General features: G+C 35.5%; 1 pseudogene; it reads right to left on the bottom strand.

Annotated features, from left to right (window-relative positions):
• Positions 1-789: 789 nt before the first annotated feature.
• Positions 790-15233, bottom strand: LOC109107101 (annotated as a pseudogene).
• Positions 15234-15475: the final 242 nt, after the last annotated feature.

Below are 15475 nucleotides of genomic sequence, written 5' to 3'. Positions count from 1 at the left end.
GTCATTCCAAACCTGCATGTATTTCTTTCTTCTGCAGGACAAAAAAATTTCTCTTTATTGAAACAGTCTTTAAAATGTAAAAAGTTTTGTTTGGAACAACATGAAATGATTTTCATCACAGATATTTGAGTTTTGGGTAAACCATGCCTTTAAAGGGATACTCCACCCCAAAATGAAAATTTTGTCATTAATCACTTACCCCCATGTCATTCCAAACCCGTAAAAGCTTTGTTCGTCTTCGGAACACAATTTAAGATATTTGGATAAAAACCAGGAGGCCTGTGACAGTCCCATAGACTGCCAAGTAAATAACAGTGTCAAGGTCTATAAAAGGTATGAAAGTCGTATTCAGAATACTCTATCTGCCATCAGACATGCAATCTGGGTTATATGAAGCGACGGGAACACTATTTGTAAGCAAAGAAAAGAAAAATAACAACTTTATTCAACAATTCCTTTGTCAACAATCTCCTCTGTGTCTCTCCATATCACCGTATGCTGCGTATTCTTTTCTGTATCATCCGCGCCACAAGGACATGTATTCTGTTTCTACATGCATTTAGCTTTGATTTGAAAGAAAACAGTGCATACAGCTCATATAACCCAGATTGCACGTCTGATGGCAGATGGAGTATTCTGACCACGACTTTCATTCCTTTTATGGACCTTGACTGTTACTTTCTTGGCAGTCTATGGGATAGTCACAGGCCTCCCGGTTTTCATCCAAAATATCTTAAATTGTGTTCTGAAGACAAACAAAGCTTTTACGGGTTTGGAACGACATGAGGGTAAGTGATTAACAATAAAATTGTCATTTTGGGGTGGAGTATCCCTTTAAAGTCTTAAAACATTTCTGTTGGGCGGTTAAAGGCACTGTAACAATAAAAGCAATCAAACTGAAACTCAGTTCACATCAACAATACAAAAACTCTGAAAATGTTACAGCGTGTATAAAATCACAAGAAACCATTCCTTTGCTGTATCTTTGTTTTGATTCATAAACAAGGCACACTGATGGTTTCTGATAGAGAATGCATATATTGTACTGTAGGTTGAGACTTAGTAATTACCCACGGGGGTCAATTCTCACGGCACTGAGAAAAACAAAATATTTTTATATGGTAGTGTTAAAACAGTCAAGGCCTCTGTGGGTCGACAGCCAACGCTCTAGAGTCGCCAGACATAAAAACAGTATCATAATCAGACACCAGAGGCTGGGAATGCAACCAATGGTGATGATACATCAACAACAACATGCACACTGAAGCCTTTTCCAGTCTTTTCCTGCAAGGCAATGTGCTTCTTCTTACACAGAAAAGAGTTACGGGGAATTCAATACAGTGAAGGCAATGCAAGTCTTGAAGGCTTCAGTACATCATAAACACTTTTCCGATGTGAACAGGTGAAGATCAAAATACCAATGTCTTGAAATACAAACTCTATATTCAGAGTAACAGACAAGATGAAAAAGAACGGAGAATAAAAAGAGTCACAGTCAAAAGTCAACAGACTGTTCACATGACCGAACAGCATTGGCAGGTTTTTCGTTTTGGTGCACCTGCGTCCTCTGCTCGATTTGCGGTGCTGGTATCCAGCTGAGCCGCTGCTTTGGAGATGAGCAGAGGCTCTTGTTCGGCACGCTGTTTCTCTGTTTCTGCCTTGGCATTTGACTCCGATGTTTCTCCGGCGCCATCCAGTGGAACCTCCTGAAATTGGCTGAGCGAGATGCGCGTGGCGGGCACGACCTCCTCTTCTTTTGGGGGTTGCGATTCTGTTGTGTTTGCTTCGACTTTTGGTCTGATTGTTGGAGATGGTTGTGTTGTGGAGTACACTGGAACCTGGGCTGCCTCGATAGTGCCATCTACTGTCACATTCTGGGGTTGCGTTTCAGTCGGTTCAGGAAGATCTTTCTCCTCTTGCTCAAGATCTTGATGATCTTGTGTCTCACCTTCAACTGCTACATCTGGAAGTATCTCCTCAGCAGGAGGATCTTCAATCACTTCTGCCTGTTCTGGGTCAGCAGAAGCTTCCGGATGGTTCTCTGTCTTTTCCTCAGCACCATGTTCTTCTGTGTTTCCAGAAGTGTCTTCATTTGTGGCGTCCACAGTAGGTTCTTGAGCAGTTTTGTCCTCCTCCTCTGGGATTTCCTCCCCTTCGACTATGATTATTACTCCTCCTGATAATTGCTCCGCCCACCGTCATCATCCTCATCTACTCCCTGCCCAGGCTCCGCCTCCTTGAAGCCAAGGAAGGTCATAGTTACACCACCAGCACCTAGTCCTTCAGCAGGATGGCTGTTAAAGTCGTTAGCAGAAGCATGTTCATCCTCTTCTGGACCGTTGTGTGATAAATCTTCTTCCACATTTCCGTTAAGAGGTGGTGTGGTGTCTGTTTCTGTTTCAGCACCAGTAACCGGTCCTGCTTTCTCCGCATCGTGATTTTCATCCTGCACAGAATCATCTGCAACAGAAACCAACCGTATGAATCTAGAATCACTTTTGATATTCATACACGATATGAATACTTAAGTTATTAAGATAAGACACTGGCAAGGCAATGCTTTAATATAATTCTTCTATAACTGATGTAATATTAAAAGGTTTTTCCTTAATATTAAACTAATGACAGAAAGAATGTAAAGCAGACAGAGAGAAAGACGGGAAAAAAGAGTAATAGTAGGAGAATATGTTAAAGGTATTGTGGATTGTTGCTGGGCCATTGCTATGTGATGGTTAAGGTGTTCTGGGCGTATTTTAGGGTGTTGTTATGTTGTTTATAGAGTGTTTACTGGTCTTTACATATCAGGTCTCTCCTTGAGTAAAAATGTCTTTGATTTTTTTCAATGATAAGTTAAGGCCAATTCACACTGTGCCAACAGACACCGAGTTTTGATGGATAGCGTGCTACCCATATTTGCATTGATTGGCACTTGTTTTTGCCAGTTGAACATGTTAAATCTGCATTTGTTGAGTTCTGGAATGTCTGAGAAATTACACACTGTACTGTAATCTGATGACCGACGCTGTTGGTCTGCATCTGTTAGTGCACTTACCAAAATCTAAAGAAAGAATAGTATATAATCACTGATATTTTATACCTTTCTTTTCCTCTTTTCCGTTCTCCATGACAGGTCCATTAGGGTCCGTCTCTGCAACTGCTGTTTGATCAGAAACATTTATGAGTGATATTAGTTCAATAGCATACTATTTAGATGAGACTGTCAACTTGGAATTATAAGATTATATCTGACGTTTTGGTCAAAATCGAGTTATTCACGTATTCTAATTCTGTGAAAACTTATTTACATTATGTGTTTTTTATTTTTTTAAAGTTGTCTATATTTTGTGACTTTTTATTTAAATAAAACGATTCTATCTAGTATATGGAATTCAAAAACTTGGAAGCTCATTTTCTCAAAATCACTCAGAATGCAGACGGAGTCATATAATGCCAAGGTGGCAAGATGTTTTTTTTTATATTTTAAAAACATGTTCATTACAAAATATTATGGTCTGTTTAGAAAAAAGTATATTATTATATGTCTAAAGCAGATTGGTAAGCTTTCACAAAACGTTTAAATTCTGTAACATGCATAAATAAACAGTGCTGCTTAATATTTTTTGAAATTTCAAAACAATTTGAAATGGATTTTTTTGTAACAAATTGCATCCTTGCCGAATAAAAGTATTCCCTTTTTTTTTCCCACAAAATAAAAGTAAAAAATAAAATAAATTGAAAATCTTGACCCCAAAAATTTAGATGGTAGTGTACATAATATACTATTTAATAATATTAAGTATTACTATAAATTGATTACTGATAATTCATGTTGTTTCATTTTATGACTTTATAAATGTTAAAAATATATTAGTGTTTGCCTTTAAGTGAACATTAATCTAGATCAATAAATGCTGTAGAGATATTGTTCATTGTGGATGATCTCTAACACATCAACTCCGTTATCAATCTGAACCTTATTGTAAACTCTTACCAACTGAGTGAACCAGGAATTAATTTAACACTGATTCACAACTATTGTTTTGTCTAGGATTATACTCTTTTGTGTAAGCAATAATCAGGTCTAGAAAGCAGACAAGCCTGATGCTGTGTAACTGAAACAGACAGGCAGATGGTTAGCCTGGACACAGGTGCGGCGCAGAGAGCGGACAGGTGGCACACACTCACCTGCTCCCACTGGCTCCACCACGGCCTCTCCCTAAAGGATGAACAGGAGAGAAAAGGTCAACAGTCATCCTTAGAGAGGACACATCACACTCTCATTCTGCTGCTGAATATTTTATTCAAGGCCATGGAACATTTATGGGTGGAGGAGCTCGTCTCTGATCAGCCTCCATTCTAGACTACAGAAGTTTCCTTTCTAAGTTCATTAACATGCACACCAATATCCCAACCGTCTCCAAAATACTGCAGCTTTCTGCTTACAATGTGATTTAGAGAAACGCCATAAACCATTTACCGAAGGTCCCTTCATGTGCAGGTCACATGACCAGATGAGAACTGCTCACTTTACAAGTATAGCAAGCATTTGCTCATGGAATGAATTAATCATGGCTGATAGCAAATAGAAGCTGACGTACACTAAAATTACTATGTAACAACTTAATTAAATCAATTAATATTTTTTACCATATTCAGAAACATTCATTTCATTACTCATTAATATCAGCAATCATCTAATTCATTTCACTCACTCTGATTGGATAATTAGTGTGATCTTTCATCTTTCATCAACTTTAGAAAAAATATGGCTGTGTTACCAGATTCATTTACCAACAGATACATCAGCTTCAGTTACCACAAGGTGGAGTCACACCAACACTGTACAGCACTGTACAGCAATCACAAAAAATACAGCATTGATACTGCATGAGCTTTCTTTGAGTCATCATGAGTATACAGAGTATTTAACCTTTAATTCTTATTTAGTGTCTCAGAGATATAAAATATAGTGTACACACTGTAGCAGTTAACTACTGCCAACTATAAACTGACCCCAAACTGACACAATACAGGAAAATATTAAAATAATCTGAAGGGAAAATTTTGAAATGTACTGTTGTTATTTTAACACTTTAGTTACTGCAAGTCAGCCTCAACAGAACATGAAGGTTCACGTCAGTTCCTGTGTTTTTGTGTTGGTCAAATATGAACAATATACATCAGCTGTATTCATGTGGCACTTTGAGTTCATTGCTTTAGAAATGTATTTCTCTTGAAGAAACACATACAATAAGACCAAGACCCAGCTTAAAAGAACAGCTCACACAAAAATGTAAATTTGCTGAAAATTGATTCACCCTCATTTTGGATGGCCTGAGGTGAGTTTTTAAGCAAATTCATTTACATTTCATGTAAATTTTTTGGTTAACTATTTCTTTAATTAGAATAACTTCAATTCTATAATATAAGCTATAGGGCCCTATTTTAACAATCTAAGCTCATTGTTTGCACTCGCTCCATGGCAGGTTTGCTATTTAAATGGCGGAATTTGTAATTGTTTTTAAATTTATTTTTGTGTGCTGCTGCCCTGTGTGTCTAATAAGCAAAGTCTACGTGCGTTGTGCACCCGTCTATAGGCACATATTACTAACACGCTCTTTAAATAACAAAGAAAAAATACTGTGCCAGAATTTTTGTTGGTCAGTGGCGCAGTCTATTTCAGTTGCCTCAAAATAGCAACACGCCTGAATACACCTTGTTTTCAGACTAGCACGCCCATGGGCACACAAATGGGTGCAAATGCATTTGCTATTTAAACAACATGGCGCAGGAAGTGAAAATGACAACTGCGTCAGGCTGAAACTAGCAAAAAACACTTGCGTTGCGCCGGGTATATGATAGGGCCCATAGTCTACTGCAGCCCACCACAGCAACTCTGATTCAACAGCCTTCAGTGTGTGTTTTTAAAGACAAAATAATTATGTTTACTTACAGTTCAGCTGACCTCCATACAAGGTTGTTTGTTGTGATGGTAACGAGTATAAAAAAAACAGCACTGACTTGCTGCTACTTATAAACCAATCATAATGATTTCACAGAGTTGTGCATCTTACAGTAAAGCGTATCGACTTAAACATACCATGATCCTTCTGAAATCATTTTAATATTCTGATTTGGTGTTCAAGAAATAAATATTTATATAAAAAAAAAAAAAAGATTTCTTATCAATATTTAAAAGTTGTGCTGTGTATCATGTTTTTGTGGAAACCATGATACATTTTCTTTGAGAACATTTTTGTAGCATCATAAATGTCTTTACTATCTCTTTTGATCAATTAAATGCATCCTTGCTGTATAAAAGTACCAATTAAAAAATATTTTGCTGACCCCAACCACTAGTGTGAATAGTTAGAAAATGATTTAGGAGGTGAAAAGCTCTGACGTGTGAAAGCAGCAGATGCATGTTCAGCGTGATCATGCATTCAGACATGGTGTCTCACCTTATGTTTTGTCTGCGTGTCTGTGCCAGTTTGACTGGAACCGTCTTCAATGAGTTGCGTCAGTTTCAGTTCTTCCTCTGCCAACTGCTCAGACGTCACCTGTAATCTAAAGCACATACAGACATGTCATGTTTTATAAGGTGGGAACCTATCATTGGCTTGTGGTTTTCTTTATGTAAGCCAATAATACTTCCTTACAGACAAATTTAGAATTTTTACACTTAAAATTTCTTGTTAGAAACTTATTTCTGGGAAGAGCAAGGTTCTGTCTGGGGGGGGGGGTAAGAATATTAACTTACATTAACTACATTTTCCAGTATAAATTCAACAGTATAGACAAAACAATACTTGAATTTCTTTTTTTTCAGTTTTGTTCAGTTAGTTTGTTTGGACATTTAAATCAAATAAAATAAACAATAATTCACTTGATTCATTTGTATCCTACACAGCATTATATGGTTTTGGTCACACTTTCATATGGGGATCAGTTCTCACTATATTAACTATGACTTTTGCCTTAATAAACTCCTAATTTGCTGTATATTTATAATTAGTAACGTAGGTGTTAAGTTTAGGTTTAGGGTCAGATTAAAGGTTCTAAAATATGATCATGTAGAATAAGGCATTAATATGCACTTTAAGTACTAATAAACAGTCAGTATGCTAATATGCATGCTAATAAGCAAGTTAATAGTGAGAATTGGTTCCTAAAACAACTTTTCAATCCTATAATTCCAAACACACACACACACACACACACCTTAGTACAATAATTTTGCAAAATAATATATAATTGAGTCAAATGCCACTGTTCATTCCTATGATTCCAATTATTATATATTATATACTGTATATATATATATATTATGGTGATTTGATGATATATAATGTAGTTTCTCAGTTCAAATGCAATTAAATCCTGATTGTTTCTGTGTGAGAAAATGACTACTTTGGATTGCACAAAATAAAACATGAATTCAAGAATGACTATTTACTTTCTTGGTGCAGACTCCAGGACTTATTGACAAGGATTCATCAGCGCATATAATTCCAAAGCAAAGATTCAGTCAAAATGTAATAACTTGTTCTTCATTTGAAATGACTTCCAAAATTTTATGTAGGCACTGTTTAAGCAAACTCTCATTCAATCTGGCTGCATTCTGGCCTACTTTTCACAATCCTATCGATTCCCAGGCTACTATCTTGTGTAAAAATTGTGAACAACAATTAACATTGGCCTTTCAAAGCTTTGATTATGTCCCTCTAAATGGCTTCAATGTAGTTAAATGTTTTTAATAATAGCTTTTAGTGTAGCTTGCATGTAATCATGATTGTTTTGATAACCTACAATTTCAAAGGAGCTTCCCCAACAGGTTCCCAGAATATACTGTAGGTTTTTCAGGATTTATTATCAGACAAACAAGATGCGCAAGTGAGCCTGCACTCACGTGGACTCATTTACTCAATCGTAATCCTCTCTGGAAATCACAGCATGCTTTATAGCTATATAAAACCGCAGTGTAACAAATACAGGCATTAAACCAATCACTCCTCATAGGATGAGAGGCCTCAGACGGCTGTTTACACACCATGAAAGTCTGTTCCCTATAGGGCTGTGAGCAGCTTATTACTGCCAAACTTTGCTCTGACTAATTAAAGCTCTGCTTTCAACACAGAAGAACATCTCAGCGGCCAGCTTATTACAATAATCACCATCCCCTTCAGTCAAGCAAATAAATGCTGATCTGCAAAGCAGTAAAATAAAACACCCCACCCCAATCCAAAAAAAAAAATATAAATATATTTCAAAACCAATCACCATCACCTTCCTCCAGCACCAGTACCATGGCAAGAATAATTAGTGGTGTTTGTAGAGGGAAGCAACATTATTACTACTGTGTGTATGATTAGAGTTTTGAACAAACTCCGAAGTGTTAAACTTCAGCTTGTTACTTATCTTATACAGCAGTATATATAGATGCGGTTAAGTGCTCATGGAAGAGATTTATTTATTTATTTATTTTGGTCAGGGATTTGGCAGTTGTGGTCAGAATTATTAGCCCCCTTGGTACAGTAAATATGAGCGAAGATGCTGTAGAAATAAATGTCTTTTTTATCCTTATGATATTTTATTCTAAAAATTCCCCAAAATCTGACCTTTCATTGATGCAAAATAACTGAAAGTAGGGGGAAAGACATAATCACATTATGTTTTTCTCCAGTACACACTGGCCACAATTATATGCACCACTAGAAATTCTTATGAATAAAATGTCTCTAAAGTATATTCCCATTCATAATTATTTTTTAACACACCAGGGTGCATATGAACATGAAATTTTGACTTCCTGTTAAATTTAAATATGAGGGAACACAAAGGCCAAATTCCCTTAATCATCCAACGCAACGATTCACGCCGAAGAATATAGTTCTGATGTGCAGCAAAAGATTGATGAGCTTCATAAAATGTAAGAAAATAATTTCCACCATCAGGACAATAATTAAGTACTTCCAATAAAGGAGAGACCCAAGCCATATAAAGAGAGCAGAATATCACAGAGAAGTTGTGGCCTGGCAAGCAACCAACCAAAACACAGTTGCAACCATCTAGCAATGCACTAAAACACTCAGAAAACCCTTGCAACTGTGTAGAAACATGCTAAAAATACTCTGAACAGCCTATAAACTGCAAAGTAATGTGCCAAAAACTATTCAGATCACATCAGCAACCACATTTAAATTTTCTGGTAACCAAGCTCAGGGTTAAATAAAATATTAAAAATCATACTTGTTAATGTGTGTCTCCATCTCCTGTGCCTTAGCACCCCAGAGGGGTGATCGAGGTCCCGTACTGTCAGGAGATGTAGGAGGTCCTTCCATCAGCCACTGGTCTCTGAGGGACTTCCTCTGTGAGAGAAGGACACAGGGAAAGGAGGAAGAAGTAATTAATGCGGCGACACATTATTGTAAATAGATTTCTTATCAGTGGTTCACACTAACAGCCAAAAAACAACGGCATTGCAGCTGTTTTCTGGAGCTTAAAGGCCTATTCACACCAAAAGTGAATATTTCCCATAAAAACACATGAGATAAAAAAAAAAAAAAAAAAAAATCCATGTATTAGAAAGCCAATGGGCAAATGTGACCAGGATGTCAAGGTTATGCTTAAGCTCACAAAAGTAACTTCTTGTTTATTTAGATATTCTTATGATGTTGCGGAATTGTTGCGCGAAATCTAAATTGGAATTGTGTGGCCTGCAGTCCATGTATTTAAATCTATATGTAAATGTGTTTTTAAAAGTTGACAAAATAAACTAGCAGATGTAGGCAACATTTACATTCTCTGCTGATGAAATCTGTGTATACAAATATCTGTCTAATAATATCTCTAAAATAACAAAGTCCCTCTACCCACCACTGACTAGCAATAGCAGGAAGCCTATTGTGGTTTGTTATGTGTGTAACAAGAGTCTGAGCATTAGCGCAACCAAAGACACAAAACAAACCATATTCTATAATTTAGGGTACATTTCACATCAGGAAAAAGGTGTAAAAACTACATGCTTTCTATTGGTTTTAGTTGATATATTTTGTCAATGTAACTTACCTGCTATTTCCCAGGCTACTATTTATGGACAAACTATATGGGTATATAACATTGCTGACAATTTTACCATTTTCTATAGCAGGCCTTCTCTGTCCTATCATCTGGCTGATACGTATTTGAATTAAAACCCCCAAAATATTGTAAACCTTAACAATTTACTCAACATTGTTGATGGCCAATTAATACACTTCTTGACAGTAGTTTGAAGAAGATCAAATCATGTATGTAGTTATGTGTTTGTCTTTAGATTTTGCCCATGGTACAAGCTATAAAGATTGGAAAAAAGTCAAGTTGTTTGATATGTAACACCTCAACTTCCTGTTTCAGCAGGAGACAATACAAAGAAAAGAGGAAAGTGTTCGTCTAACCATTTCATGGGGTCTTTAAATTAAGAAAAATCTGAAGAAGGTAGAAAAGTTACAGTGCACCTGAAGTGAATAATTCTGCTGCAAAACATCCTTAATACAATTTAGAGAATGCCAAATGGTTAAAGTCTAAAATGAAATTTCCTGCTGAGCATAATGCACTTTCACTCCTCTACTAATTCCACCTCCAGCAGAAAAAAACATGCATCAACACTTTTCTGAAAGGTTATATCAGGACCATCTAGAATGTATTTCACTAATAATAAAACACGGCTCTGTGTATTCTGACATATAGATCGACGGGGAACTCCATAACGTGCACAAAAGTGCAGCCACCAGCTGCCACACAGGAAGTGATGTGCACCACGGAAACTGAAAATGTATGAGGACTCATGTAAGATAACACAAGACAACAGCAGCTGCGAGATAACTTTATCTACATGCATGATTTCATTATGATTATTAACCCTAAATAGAAACCCTACAAACACAATTTATACTACTTATAAAGGCGTTTCTTGTGGCCACTTTTATGTTCCAGTGGTTTTAAATAATACTGAAACATTTCAACTTCATTGTGATCACTTTTGATTTGATTTGACTTTTTTGATCATTATTTAATTTGATATGTGGTGAAAAAAAGACTGTAATGTTTCAGAGAAATGCATTGACACATGCTGTGATGCATTATATACACTTCTGAATATTTTCAGTTGGATGTGAAATAACTAGTAGTGTGAGTGTGAAATGTTTGCTTTAGGAGATTTATTTTTCCACAGGGCAAAAGGACCCATAGTTGAAGAAACACCCATAAATGCACACACACAGACACACAGTGTATAAAAAATTTGTCTTGGAACCAACAGAGTAAGAACACAAAGGAATAGGAAGAGGGAACGCCAGTCTGGAAATATTATGGAAACAATGGGGAGTGTGAGAGAGAGAGAGATGTACACACAAGCATTAAACCTTCTAGTATAACATTTCAGTTCTCAAGAAGAGTGTGTGTGTGTGTGTGTTTATATACACTGAATGATCTTGTGTTCTACATGTGGCTCTGGTCACTCTGTGCATTTAGTTTTTTGTGTGCGTGCATATAGGCCTACATTTGTGAAATTCCACTCCATGACGCAGCCTACTCAACACAAACGTGACCTGATGTGTCCGGCTGCAGGGTCACACACGTACAGGCAAGCATGTGTGTGTGTGTGTGTGTGTGTGTGTGTGTGTGTGCGTGAGGTCACACCTTGAGCTGCTGAAATCTCAGTCTCTCATCCTCAAGCTCTCTCTTGGCCCGCTCCTGTTCCTCCTTTATCCGCCGTTTCTCCTGAAAGCACAGTGAAAGCACATTTTAAAGCACAGTGACCACAGACTTTAACACCTCTTTTAACTTTGAGATCATTCTGAGGTTAAATACAGATTTAAAATCATATTAAGAAATAGTTTAATAGATATGATACTGTTTTTGAAATAAAATATTTGCATAGCTATGACAGGAAGATCCATGTACTTTTGCGTCCATTCATTTTTTGTTTTTTAACCATGACAATTTTTTTTTTTTTTTAGAAAGAATGGTTATTATATTTTTAAATGCTATGCTGGTCTTTTAAGATTTTTGTTAATTAATTTTTGCACTTTTAATTAGGGCTTGACAATAATTCAATATCAATATGTATCGCAATATAATTTTTTTCAATAAGGGTGATATGATTTTTAAACACATTTCCGATATTTCAATATACATTACCAGTGTTTCACATACACTGACTCATTCTATAATAAACCTGACTACAGCAACTACTTTGTAAACCCCCAATTCTTCCACTCTTAAAGCGCCTCCTGCTGGCAGACAATCAGTTTGCATTTTCAAAAATAAGCCCATCTCCAGCAACGCTTTTGTTGTTGCTCAATTTATTTATTTATTTTTTGTTTTTTTGCAACAACTCTGTGCACTTTTCATACTCTTTATCCTGGCTGAAGCACATTTGTTTCAATCTGTAAATATAATCAGCCTACACTAGCAGTCAAAGGTTTTTTAACAGTAAGACTTCTACTGTTTTTCTTTAAAGAATTCTCTTCTGCTCACCAAGCCTCCATTTATTTGATCCAAAGTACAGCAAAAACAGTAACATTTTTGAAATATTTTTACTATTTAAAATAACTATAATTCTATTTGAATACATTTTAAAATGTCATTTATTGCAGTGATCAAAGCTAATTTTCAGCATCATTACTCCAGTCTTCAGTGTCACATGATCCTTCAGAAATCATTCTGATATTTTGATTTGCGGATTATCAACAGTTTTTTCAGCATTCTTTGACGAATGGAAAGATTTCAATTGATCAGAAGTGATGACAAAGACACTGATAATGTTACAAGAGATTTTTATTTCAGTGATAGCTACTGATCAGTTTTACATAACACGTTGAAAATAGAATCCTCCAGGGTTCAAACACAAATACACACTGGAGCATTTGGAAAATATGTTTTGCCAGTTACCTATTTCTAGCTTCAACCAAAGTCCCTTGTCTTTAACTGACCTTCTCTTGCTTTCATTTCGTTCCCTCTAGTACTCCTGTAGAACTTGCCCAGGATCTATTTGCAAAGAAATATGTAATGAGATTTCATAGGCTACATGTTTTTAGGCGTGAAAATTAAAATCATAAAAATATTGAAGCTAAAGGTTTTCATAAAGCAGTTATGGTAGCCACGTCAGTACCTTGAGAGGGCGCTAGCGTCTGTATAGAGACTATAAAAAAAGTAGAAATTAAATTTAGCATTTATATACATTTAAAAAAGCAAGCTTTATATCATTTTTAATGAAATACTAATTTGGAATTAAAATTAGTTTGTGTCTGCTTATTCTATTCATCAGTGTTTGAACTATTAAAGAATTAACCGCATTTTTGCGTATTTCATTTCTGGGCTAAAAAATGAATGGACGCAAAAGTACACAAATCCAGGAAACACTGGCATTTAACAATGCCTTGGAAAATCAGTTGATATTGAAAAATAAAGCACACACATCAACCCAAATAGGAAATAAAACCGTTATCAAACAATCATGTGTCCTATTTGGTGCAATAAACTGAAACATTACTGTAAATCTGTTGTAGTGTTTGGGTGTGTGTGTGTGTGTGTGTGTGTGTGTGTGAAAAAAATTCAGATGTTACCCCTTTGTAATCATTAACATTTTCATAAGTAACTCCGTAAATGTAAATGATTACAATTACATTTATTTTGTAACTAAATTACGCAATTCCACAACATATAATTAGTTACTCCCCAACACCATCTTAAAGTCGATAAATTTCAAGAAAAAAACTCGGTGAATTTCAAGAAAAAAATTTAGATAAAATGTTGAGATTAATTCAGTTTCGAGAATAAAGTCATTATGTTTTGAGAAAAAATTTGTTTAATTTTAAAGTTTAATCTCAACATATTATCTTGACTTTTTTCTTGAAATGTAAAGTTTTTTTTTTCTTAAAATTTAAAGACTTTAATCTCGACATAGCTTTATTTTATTTTTCATTATTGCTTGGCCCTAATCCTCTTCCGTAGGTAGCAAATCAACACAATTTTAAATTATTTTAAAATAACCAATAGGTTTTGTTTACATTTTCTTACACAGTCATGAAACAGAAATAACGTATGTGATACCTCTTCTTTTAGCGATAACGAATCTCCTCCCAAACACTGTATAGTATATGTCATTTTAAAATGCAAAAGAAAGACAAAAAAAAAACAACAACACTGTGATACAAGTGTGCGTGTCTGTGAAAAAGTATCATCTCTCAACCTGGATTGTATTTCTAAACTCATAGAGTTGTCCTCTGTAACTGTAAGATTTCAATGTTGGTGCTACATGTATAAATGTTGAATTTTGGACAAAATCAACAACTGAACCCGAGGTCAACAATAACTTAAAATAAAAACAAAAATCAATAAAAAGAAAATAAAAATTTGTGTATGACAGGAGCAGGTGAAGAGACTCTTGGGTAGAGTGTCTTTGCAGTTGTTTGGTGTAGTTTTACCTGGTCTGGACAGACTCCATCACACTTAATAATTCAGGGGCCCCACAGAAAAATGAGTCGTGAACACATCTAACAACAGTTTCCATGCACGTGTGTGTTTGTGAGAGACATGCTGTACACTCTTAAAAATAAAAGTTCTTTGTTGGCATCTATGGATCCATGAAGAACCTTTAACACCCATGGAACCTTTCCATTGCACTGAAGACTCTTTGTCGTTGAAAAAGCTTATTTAAATTGTTCTTCACACAGACTTAAAAGGTTTCTTTTAAGAACTGTTCATTGAAAGGTTCTTTGTGGAACACAAAATTTTCTTCTGTCAAAACCCCTTTTGAAACATTTATTTTTAAGAGTTTACCAGATACAGTCTATTTGTTTTCATGAATGTTTCTATTAAAAGCACAATTCGTAACGGCTACCTCTGGAAGTCCACAGGTACTGCAATGATAAGTGTTGTCAAAATTTGATGGATGCGTCTGTGTTTCCGTGTGACACTGTTTGCAGGACTTAAGTGGCGCTGTCATTTAAAAGCTAAATTAATCCACTGCATGCTGTTGACGGGTTCAGCTTGTCACATAATGATATATGAAATACAAACATGGCTTCTGTGGGACGTACCGCTATAGCTTTCAGTCGCTGCTGGTACTTCTCAGCTTCCTGTTCCATCCTGGACCTGGAACATAAGAGACTGCATTATTTTTAATCTAAAATTTTTAATTTAAAAACAGTTCATGTACACAGAGAAATAAACATTGTATAGGCTATTTAAAATGTGGCTAAATAGTTTTATACATTCATTATACATGGCTGATTAAAAGGAATAAAAAGGATTTGTGGAATTAGTATGAAATTATTATATATTTTTAAAAGAAATTAGCACTTTTATTCATTATCATTAAGGACACAATTTTATAAAAGTTGCAGTAAACACCTTTATAATGTTACAAATGACTTTTGATTTCATAAATGTTGTACAGCAACAACAGCTGTGAAGTCTTTTTTCATACTAG

This window comes from Cyprinus carpio, chromosome B6 (assembly GCF_018340385.1).
Source record: "Cyprinus carpio isolate SPL01 chromosome B6, ASM1834038v1, whole genome shotgun sequence".
Taxonomy (NCBI): domain Eukaryota; kingdom Metazoa; phylum Chordata; class Actinopteri; order Cypriniformes; family Cyprinidae; genus Cyprinus; species Cyprinus carpio.
This window is presented reverse-complemented; position numbering and strand designations above follow the sequence as displayed.